Source organism: Hyla sarda, chromosome 1 (genome assembly GCF_029499605.1).
Source record: "Hyla sarda isolate aHylSar1 chromosome 1, aHylSar1.hap1, whole genome shotgun sequence".
Taxonomy (NCBI): Eukaryota; Metazoa; Chordata; class Amphibia; order Anura; family Hylidae; genus Hyla; species Hyla sarda.
The window spans coordinates 506,193,818-506,205,032 of record NC_079189.1 but is presented as its reverse complement, the minus strand read 5'-3'; the positions used below and the strand labels follow the sequence as shown (position 1 = coordinate 506,205,032).

Here is an 11,215-nt window from a genome sequence, read left to right as displayed (position 1 = left end):
TCAGATTTACTCTTTAAACTCAGAGACATAGTTTAATATTATATTAAGTGGAATTATCATTGTTTTCTGCAGAATGAGAAAATAGAATGCCCATAGACTATAATGGGAAGCAAAATTTGATGTGGAGTCTGAACCATTTAACATATTAAATAAATCTTTAGCAGGCATATTCTTCATATTCAGTGGGATTATTTAAAATTAAATAATCTATGAAATGACAAGGGGTGAAAGAATTGAATGCCCATAGAGTATAATGGTAAGTAAAATATGAGCTCATTTCCACATAAATCTGTGTTATTTAGTAAATTAACCTTTACCGCAAGTGTTCCCCGGGTAGAATAGCACATTGTAAAATGAAAATTACCTGGGATTAAAGCTATTTATTATACTGTAAATATATTTAGCAATCCCCTTGGTGGGGGGGAGGGGGGTTGAACCCACCCCCACTGGGGAGAAAGACCCAATACTAGAAACCCACCCTTAAAACTTGATTTTATTAATACTCTTTAAAAAGGGAAGTTTCCCTATTATACACACAGTGGTTTAAAATATTCAGTCAGTGTATTGTCTTCAATGCTCCTGTGCTCATGATATGGTGCTTTGTTGTATTTGTTAAGAGGTCTGCCCTTTTATTGTTCCTAACCTCTATTAGTTGGTATAGGCATGGGGCGACACTCTAGCAAATAAGTGAAGACCGCTGACTTGATTTAAAATTACTTTACTGAGAGAGTAGTGGATGCATGGAATAGCCTTCCTGCAGAAGTGGGCGCTGCAAATACAGTGAAGGAGTTTAAAGGACAACTTTAGTGGAACACTTTTATATATTCCGGTGCCCGGGCCTCAAAAATAAACAAAATAAACTTATACATACCTTCCTACGAGTCCCCGTTGGTCCGGCACAGGCCTCACGGTCCGGCAGTGCTGATCTCATTCCACTTCCTGGGGACGGGGATGCCGCAGAGCCGTCAGCATATCACCGGCTATAGCGATGTCCCGCCCAGGTCGGTGATAGGCTGAGCTCACTGTCATGTAAGAAGCCGGCCAGAGCTCCTTATATGACAGTGGGCTCAGCCTATCACCGACCGGGGCGGGACATCGATACAGCCGGTGATATGCCGACGGCTCTGCGGCATCCCCGTCCCCATGAAGTGGAATGAGGTCAGCACTGCCGGACCGTGAGGCCTGTGCCGGACCAGCGGGGGCTCGTAGGAAGGTATGTATGAGTTTATTTTATTTATTTTTGAGGCCCAGGCATGTAAATATATAAAAGTGTTCCACTACAGTGGTCCTTTAAGCATGCATGGGATAAGCATAGAGATCAGCAGTCACCCCGTTCCCCGCCCGGTGAGCGGCGGAGACCGGAATTCCCGCGGGCGTACCTGTACGCCCTGCGTCCTTAAGGACTCAGGATGAAGGGCGTATGCATACGCCCTGCATCCTGAAGAGGTTAAACATACAAATTTTGGTGCATGTAGTTTATAATTTTTAAAAGTATTCAAATAAAATAAAACCTATATAAATTGGGTATCCTTGTAACCGTATGGACCTACAGAATAAAGATAAGGTGTCATTTTTACTGAAAAGTGCACTGTGCAGAAACAGGAACCCCAAAAATTTACAAAATGGCATTTTGTTTTTTATTTCACCCCACAAATATATATTTTTTAATTTCGACAGATTATATTATAAAATAAGTGAAGTCATTACAATGTACAATTGGTAAAACAAGACCTTATATGGGTCTGTAGATGCCAAATTGAAAGTGTTATGATTTTTAGTAGGGAAGGAGGAAAAAATGAAAATGCAAAAATGAAAATTTGCTGCGTCCTTAAGGTGAAAATGGTCTGAGTCCTTAAACGGCACTCCGGTGGAAAACTTTTTTTTTTTTTTTTTTTTTTTAAAGAACTGGTGCCAGAAAGTTAAACAGAATCGTAAATTACTTGTATTTAAAAATCTTAATCCTTCCAGTACTTATTAGCCGCTGTATGCTACAGAGGGAATTCTTCTCTTTTTGAATTTCTTTTTTTTTCTTGTCCACTGTGCTCTCTGCTGACACCTCTGTCCGTGTCAGGAATTGTCCAGAGCAGCATAGGTTTGCTATTGGGATTTTCTCCTGCTCTGGACAGGTCTTGATATGGGCATCAGGTGTCAGCAGAGAGCACTGTGGAAAAGACAAAAAAGAAATTCAAAAAGAAAAGAATTTCCTCTGTAGCATACAGCTGCTAATAAGTACTGTAAGGATAAAGATTTTTTTAATAGAATCTGTTTGACTTTCTGGCACCAGTTGATTTAAAAAAAATAATGTTTTCCACCGGAGTACCCCTTTAAGGGGTTAAACAATGTCACTGAGTTTAGAGAGTGTCTGATTTATTAGATATGTCAAATAGTTTTGTCTCTATATTACATTTCCATTATTCTCTATGGGCATTCCATTGTCATTCTATTAGTATGTCCCGTCCATGGACCTTCATATATTCAGTATAAAAACATTACTATCTCCGTGATCCCCAATCTGAGACTCTCCAGTTGTTGTGAAACTACAACTCCCTGCATACTCTGACAGCTGCAGCATCTTGGTAGTTGTATTTATACAACAGCTGGAGAGCCAAAGGTTGTTCATTCTATCATAAATGCACCCACAGTTCTACCCGCCACATGACTTATGACGGAGAGGCAGACAGTCGTGACGTCAGAGGCGAAAGGCTCGGGAGCGGGGGCTGTGTTTACAATAGAGTTGCTCCTGGCAGGTCCTCTCTGCAGAATCTCCATTCTAGACGCAGCCTTACTGCTTCAAGTTCCTGTTTCAGCCCTGTCCCCTGAAGCTTCTCCCTCTTCCCAGAAGACCACGCCTCTTATTGTGACGTCATACATTTACGCCACTTTATCTTCTGCCCTCCTCACAGACTCCACCTTCTGTCGTCACTGCGGTCTCACGTCGCCATTGTTGTGGTGGGCAGGGTGTCCTACGGGGCGATCAGAGGGTCATAACACCTCAAAATCCAAAACGAGTCAGTAACAGCATGTGCAGTGTTTCCAACGCGACCTAAAATTCCCCCATTAGAGGCGTGTGTTCTCCCCGCCCCCCCGGCTCTCAGTCACTCGCTGGCTGGTTGGTTAGGGACGGAAGTTTGTGGCTGGTGCATCAATGAGGAGAGCCTGTGCATGCTGCAGGAGAGCGGGGCACGGAGAGGTGATACAGCCGGGGAGGAGGTGAGGCGGGCGGACGCTTCTTTATCACGTTGTAGTCTGTTTGATTATAGGAATGTACATGGCAGAAGGAGGTAGGGGGCTTTGCAGGGGCACAGGGAGCATCAGCACTGGCCTCATGTCAGGGCATTACAGGAATTACCTCCACCATGCCCTTCTTATGGATGGGGCACTATTCCCCAAGGTATTGTTATTATGGGCATTGTCTCCAACCCAGATGCCAGTGCAGCCCCCTCAGCAGAATATAGATGCCAGTGCAGAGTACAGATGCCAGTGCAGACCCGTCAGCGGGGTACGGATGCCAGTGCAGACCCATCAGCGGGGTACGGAGGCCAGTGCAGACCCGTCAGCGGGGTACGGAGGCCAGTGCAGACCCGTCAGCGGGGTACGGAGGCCAGTGCAGACCCGTCAGCGGGGTACGGAGGCCAGTGCAGACCCGTCAGCGGGGTACGGAGGCCAGTGCAGACCCGTCAGCGGGGTACGGAGGCCAGTGCAGACCCGTCAGCGGGGTACGGAGGCCAGTGCAGACCCGTCAGCGGGGTACGGAGGCCAGTGCAGACCCGTCAGCGGGGTACGGAGGCCAGTGCAGACCCGTCAGCGGGGTACGGAGGCCAGTGCAGACCCGTCAGCGGGGTACGGAGGCCAGTGCAGACCCGTCAGCGGGGTACGGAGGCCAGTGCAGACCCGTCAGCGGGGTACGGAGGCCAGTGCAGACCCGTCAGCGGGGTACGGAGGCCAGTGCAGACCCGTCAGCGGGGTACGGAGGCCAGTGCAGACCCGTCAGCGGGGTACGGAGGCCAGTGCAGACCCGTCAGCGGGGTACGGAGGCCAGTGCAGACCCGTCAGCGGGGTACGGAGGCCAGTGCAGACCCGTCAGCGGGGTACGGAGGCCAGTGCAGACCCGTCAGCGGGGTACGGAGGCCAGTGCAGACCCGTCAGCGGGGTACGGGGGGCCAGTGCAGACCCGTCAGCGGGGTACGGAGGCCAGTGCAGACCCGTCAGCGGGGTACGGAGGCCAGTGCAGACCCGTCAGCGGTGCAGCAGCCTGTAGTATGCCATGAGACTTCCTTCCTTGCCTGTGTATTTGCACTTATGGTCATTGCTTTCCAGCTGTTGCAAGACTAAGGCTGCCAGTACATGATTGGAGTTGTAGTTTTGCAACTGTTGGGGAGGCAGGGATCGGGAACACTGCTCTAGGTAGTCCTGCCAATCCATATACAGTGAAGCTTCAGTATAGGGGTAGGGTGTCAGACTTTTTGCAATGTGGTTATGAACCACACATTTTAAATGGGTGGACTGTATTTATTTAGTATTTTTAAACATGGTTTAGGTGTAAAAACTGCAGGATCAATAGCACATCGCTACATGGTGTGTTTTTTTTTTTTTCTTACTCTTCTCTTCTTTTTTTTACTTCTTTGCCCAGACAGCACACTTTAGAAAGTTGTCACTTGCAGCTTTTTTAGTTATTGTTCAGTAGATATTGTCTTGAGTTTGAATGCTTTTAAGTTTTTTCACATTTTGTTATGCTGTGGCCTTGTGCACAAATAAAGTACACCCCCCGTCATTTTGCCCCCATACAGGATTTTGCTGCGCTTTGCACTTGGTGGAATTTCCGTGCCGGATGTTTCTAGCCTGAAATTCCAATTTCTGTTTCCGCATCCGTTCATTCTTTCTGCGGACTCCACAAAGAATGCATTCTGTCTCCGGAATGTCCGCACGGAGATTTTCCATGCGGATATTCCGGAAGTGTGAACATAACCCTACTCAGTTGAAGTACGTTTGACAGCCTCCAGTCTTCTTGGGTATGATTGCCACAAGGTTTCCACACCAGAATTTGGGGCTTTTCTGTGAATCCTCTCAAGCTCAGGGCGAAAGGGGACATTCATTTTTAGGACTTTCCAGAGATGCTTCTGTGGAGTCAGGGTGCAATGCAGGGAAGATGCAGAGCTGATGTTATAGCCCAAGGGTGCAGATGGTATTAATACCTTCTTGTCGTGATGCCAGGGCGTAGTTTAGCCTTAACCACGTAAAGGTAATACCGCTGATCCTGGGTTAGGCAGGGGCAATGAAAACACAAACACCACATTAAGGATAACAACAGCTTTACTGAGGCACTACAGCCACAGGGGGACCTCGCAGGCTTGCTGGGACTTGAAATAGTTAGACTGACTTAAGTGCAGGCCACGGTGACTACAGATGAATTTGACTTGACAGAGATGGTGACTGACAATAAGGTGACTTGATTTACTGATGTCTGACTTGTGGCTGCAGGACTTTAGGCTTAAAGGAGTACTCTGGTGCAGAGTACTAGTGCTCAGTCCTACCCAGGCTGCAAAAAAAATCAAAATAAACCATCTCTCACCTTCCTGGGTTCCCGCGGAGCGCCACTACAGCTGATCGGTCCTCCAGTCCATCTCCTTCATACTTCCGTGTGAACGCAGCGTCACATGGTGCTCAGCCTATCGCTGGCTGCCGCGATGTTCTGCCTCGGCACATAATAGGCTGAGCGCCATGTGACGCTTCGTTCACACAGAAGTATGAAGAAGATGGACTGGAGAACCGATCAGCTGTAGTGGCTCTCCGCGGGAACCCAGGGAGGTGAGGAATGATCTTTTCATTTTTTTTGCAGCCCGGGCAGGACAGAGCAGGAGTACTCTGCACCAGAGTACTCCTTTAAGGCCTCCAATGCTCTGGACACAGACACTGAGACGACTGCACTGGACCTCAGCATACAGCAGAAGAGCAATGTGCTAAGAGAGAGATTGCAGCCCCTCCCCTGGTTATATAGGGGGGCTGTGCAAGGAGCCCTCTGTGTAACAATCATGTGGTACAAACATTAAAGAACCAGTAAACTTTTATAATACAAACATATATACATTATCGTGATACTATAAGGGGGGCCCTGGGGACATGCAGGGACTCTGACAGGGCAGGAGGACAGTACGGGGCCACATCATCACGTACTGGGACATCACACTTCATTGGGTTTAGTCAGGGCTCTGGCTAGGTCACTCAAAAACACTCACAGTTGTCCCTAAGCAACTTTTCTGTTTTCTTGGCTGTGTGCTTAAAGGGGTTCTCCAGTGCTTACACATCTTATCCCATATCCAAAGGATAGGGGATAAGATGCCTGATCGCGGGAGTCCCGAGGCTGGGGACGTCCCTGATCATGCACTCAGCACCCCATTTGTAATCAGTCCCCGGAGCGTGTTTGCTCCGGGTCTGATTACAGGCGACCACCAGCCCGCGGCGTGTGACATCGCGCCTCCGCTCCCGTGTAACGTCACGCTCCGCCCCTCAATGCAAGCCTATGGGAGGGGGGCGTGACAGCTATCACGCCCCCTCCCGTAGGCTTGCATTGAGGGGCGGAGCATGAAGTCACACGGGGGCGGAGGCGCGATGTCACACGCCGCGGGCTGGTGGTCGCCTGTAATCAAACACGCTCCGGAGACTGATTACAAATGGGGTGCTGAGTGCATGATCAGGGGCGTCCCCAGCCTCGGGACTCCCGCTCCGGGGACAGATTACAAACGGGGTGCCGCGTGCATGATCACGGGCATCCCCAGCAGCGGGACTCCCGCGATCAGGCATCTTATCCCCTATCCTTTGGATAGGGGATAAGATGTGTAAGCACCGGAGAACCCCTTTTAAAGGGGTACTCCGCCCCTAGACATCTTATCCCCTATGCAAAGGATAGGAGATAAGATGTCTGATCGCTGGGGTCCCACAGCTGGGACCCCCGTGAGCTCTGTGCAGCACCCCGCGTTCAGAACACTGGGAGGGGGCGCTGGGGGTCATGGCGTCACGGCCACGCCCCTTATGATGTCATACCATGCCCCCTCAATGCAACTCTATAGGAGGGGCGTGGCGTGGCATCACGAGGGATGTGGGCGCAATGTAACAACCCCCTGCCGTCCGCTCAAAGTGTTCGGAACAAAATGTTCAGAACACTGGGGCAGCGGAGTACCCCTTTTAAGGTTATTTGCTTGTTGGAAGGTGAACACTTGGCCCAGTCTGAGGTCCAAAGCACTCTAAGGCTAGGTTTTCACTTGTTTTTTTGTTGTTGCTAAAATGCCAATAAAAAGCCCATTCTGCCGCATGTCGTTTTTTTGTGAAAAAAACGCTGCAGCTAGATGTTGGCTGCAAGTCAATATGGAACTGCAAAATGCCATATCCACTTGGCCTTTTTCAGTTTGGCGTTTTTTATCCTTTTGGCGTTTTTCTGCTATTTTGGGCTCCTTGGCAGTTTTTCAAAAACGACCTCTTGTTGAGATTTTGGAATTTTTTCTGGAAAAGAAGTCTATGGGAGTGGAAAAAGGCCAGAAAAAACGCCATGTGGGTTTTAACTTTGGCGTTTTTGCCGGCGGTTTTTATTCTTTTTTGGACTTTAGCGGTCCAAAAAAGTGATGGAGATACCGTTTTTTAATAATATTTGGTAGGGTACCATTAAAAAATAATAATAATAAAAAAGATTCAGTAGTGATGGAAAAAATTGTATTTAACCTCTTAAGGACCCAGCCATTTTACACCTTAGGACCGGCCATTTTTTGAACATCTGACCACTGTCACTTTAAACATTAATAACTCTGGAATGCTTTTAGTTATCATTCTGATTCCGAGATTGTTTTTTCGTGACATATTCTACTTTAACATAGTGGTAAAAAAAATTGTAACTTGCATCCTTTCTTGGTGAAAAATGTGAAAATTTTAGAAAAAATTTGAAAATTTTGCATTTTTCTAACTTTGAAGCTCTCTGTTTGTAAGGAAAATGGATATTCAAAATATTTTAATTTTTTTTTCACAAATACAATATGTCTACTTTATGTTTGCATCATAAAATTGACAAGTTTTTACTATTGGAAGACACCAGAGGGCTTCAAAGTTCAGCAGCAATTTTCCAATTTTTCACAAAATTTCCAAACTCGCTATTTTTCAGGGACCAGTTCAGGTTTGAAGTGGATTTGAAGGGTCTTCATCTTAGAAATACCCCACAAATGACCCCATTATAAAAACTGCACCCCCCAAAGTATACAAAATGATATTCAGTCAGCCTTTCAACCCTTTAGGGGTTTCACAGGAATAGCAGGAAAGTGAAGGAGAAAATTCACAATCTTCATTTTTTACACTCGCATGTTCTTGTAGACCCAATTTTTGAATTTTTACGAGGGGTAAAAGGAGAAAATGTATACTTATATTTGTAGCCCAATTTCTCTCGAGTAAGCACATACCTCATATGTCTATGTAAAGTGTTCGGTGGGCGCAGTAGAGGGCTCAGAACCGAAGGAGCGACAAGGGGATTTTGGAGAGTACGTTATTCTGAAATGGTTTTTGGGGGGCATGTTGCATTTAGGAAGCCCCTATAGTGCCAGAACAGCAAAAAAAAAAACACATGCCATACCATTTTGGAAACAAGACCCCTTGAGGAACGTAACAAGGATTTAAGTGAGCCTTAATACCCCACATGTGTTTCACGAATTTTGCATATGTAAAAAAATAAAATAAAATTTCACTAAAATGTGTGTTTCCCCCCCCAAATTTCACATTTTTGCAAGGGTTAATAGCAGAAAATACCCCCCAAAATTTGTAACCCCATCTCTTCTGAGTATGGAGGTACCCCATAAGTTGACCTGAAGTGCACTACAGGCGAACTACAATGCTCAGAAGAGAAGGAGTCATATTTGGCTTTTTGAGAGCAAATTTTGCTCGGGGGGGCACGTCGCATTTAGGAAGCCCCTATGGTGCCAGGACAACAAAAAAATACCCACATGCCATACCATTTTGGAAACTAGACCCCTTGAGGAACGTAACAAGGAATTAAGTGAGCCTTAATACCCCACACGGGTTTCACGACTTTTGCATACGTAAAAAAAAAAAAAAAAAATCATTAAAATGGTTGTTTCCCCCCCAAATTTCACATTTTTGCAAGGGTTAATAGCAAAAAATACCCCCCAAAATTTAAAACCCCATCTCTTCTGAGTATGGAGGTACCCCATAAGTTGACCTGAAGTGCACTACGAGCGAACTACAATGCTCAGAAGAGGAGGAGTCATATTTGGCTTTTTGAGAGCAAATTTTGCTCGGGGGGGGATGTCGCATTTAGGAAGCCCCTATGGTGCCAGGACAGCAAAATAACCCCCACGTGGCATACTATTTTGGAAACTAGACCCCTTGAGGAACGTAACAAGGGGTACAGTGAGCATTTGCCCCCACTGGTGTCTGTCAGATCTTTGGAACAGTGGTCTGTACAACATTTTTAATTTGCACAGCCCACTGTTCCAAAGATCTGTCAGACACCAGTGGGGTGTAAATTCTCACTGCACCCCTTATTACATTCCGTGAGGGGTGTAGTTTCCGAAATGGGGTCACATGTGGGGTTTTGTTTTTTTTGCGTTTGTCAAAACCGCTGTAACAATCAGCCACCCCTGTGCAAATCACCTCAAATGTACATGGTGCACTCTCCCTTCTGGGCCTTGTTGTGCGCCCCCAGAGCACTTTACGCCTACATATGGGGTATCTCCGTACTCGGGAGAAATCGCATTACAAATTTTGGGGGGCTTTTTTCCCTTTTACCTCTTGTCAAAATGAAAAGTATAGGACAACACCAGCATGTTAGTGTAAAAAATTAATTTTTTTACTCTAACATGCTGGTGTAGACCCCAACTTCACATTTTCATAAGGGGTGAAAGGAGAAAAAGCCCCCCCAAAATTTGTTAGGCAATTTCTCCCGAGTACGGCGATACCCCATATGTGACCCTAAACTGTTGCCTTGAAATACGACAGGGCTCCAAAGTGAGAGCGCCATGCGCATTTGAGGACTAAATTAGGGATTTGCATAGGGGTGGACATAGGGGTATTCTATGCCAGTGATTCCCAAACAGGGTGCCTCCAGCTGTTGCTAAACTCCCAGCATGCTTGGACAGTCAACGGCTGTCCAGCAATACTGGGAGTTGTTGTTTTGCAACAGCTGGAGGCTCCATTTTGAAAACAGTGGCGTACCAGACGTTTTTCATTTTTATTGGGGAGGGGGGCTGTATAGGGGTATGTGTATATGTAGTGTTTTTTACTTTTTATTTTATTTTGTGGTAGTGTAGTGTAGTGTTTTTAGGGTACAGTCACATGGGCGGGGGGTTACAGCGAGTTTGAGCTGCCGCGCAAAATTTGCTGCATCGCAAACTTGCAGCCTGATACTCACTGTAAGCCCCCTGCCCATGTGAATGTACCCTGTACATTCACAAGGGGGGGACCTCCAGCTGTTGAAAAACTACAACTCCCAGCATGCACAGTCTATCAGTGCATGCTGGTAGTTATAGTTTTGCAACAGCTGGAGGCACACGGGTTGGGAAACACTGAGTTAGGAAACAGACAATGTTTCCCAACCAGTGTGCCTCTAGTTGTTGCAAACCACAACTCCCAAACATTCTCAAGCATGCTGGGAGTAGTAGTTGGCAACATCTTTAGAGCCAGATGTTGCCGAACTACAACTACCAGCATGCTTGGAGTTGTAGTTTTGCAACATCTGGGGGACTACAGTTTGCAGACCACTAATACAGTGGTTCCCAATCTGTGCCCTTCCAGATGTTGCAAAACTACAACTCCCAGTATGCCAAAACTGTCCAGGCATGCTGGGAGTCGTAGTTCTGCAACATCTGCAGGGCCAGATGTTACAGAACTACAACTCCCAGCATGCCTGGACAGTAAGGGCATGCTGAGGATGTGTAGTTTTGCAACATCTGGAAGGACACAGTGGTCTCCAAACTGTGGACCTCCAGATGTTGCAAAACTGCAACTCCCAGCATGCCCAGACGCCAAGGGCTGTCTGGGCATGCTGGGAGTTGTAGTTTACAGGGTCCTATTACAGCAATGCATGTCGCTTTACGGCGACGTGCATTGCTGTAAAGGGCCCGACCGCGGCTGAAGATCTACTCACCTGTCGCCACCGCCGCCGTCTCCGCCGCCAGGATCCGGGTCTTCGGGGACGAGGTAAGTACCGCGGCCGGTCCCCAGCACT

The 11,215-nt window shown here is 47.1% G+C and overlaps 1 protein-coding gene across 9 annotated transcripts in view; it reads left to right on the top strand.

Moving 5' to 3' along the window:
* Positions 1–3,027: 3,027 nt before the first annotated feature.
* PPIP5K2 (diphosphoinositol pentakisphosphate kinase 2) overlaps positions 3,028–11,215 on the top strand; it is a 117,544-nt gene continuing 109,356 nt past the window's right edge. For 3 of the 9 annotated variants that reach the window (XM_056537522.1, XM_056537519.1, XM_056537518.1), the window contains exon 1: positions 3,029–3,210. The gene's annotated coding sequence lies outside the window, so the exon portion shown is untranslated. Of the gene's footprint in view, positions 3,211–11,215 lie in introns of all 9 variants that reach the window. The other 6 variants (XM_056537525.1, XM_056537524.1, XM_056537516.1 and 3 more) reach the window with 5 other exon arrangements.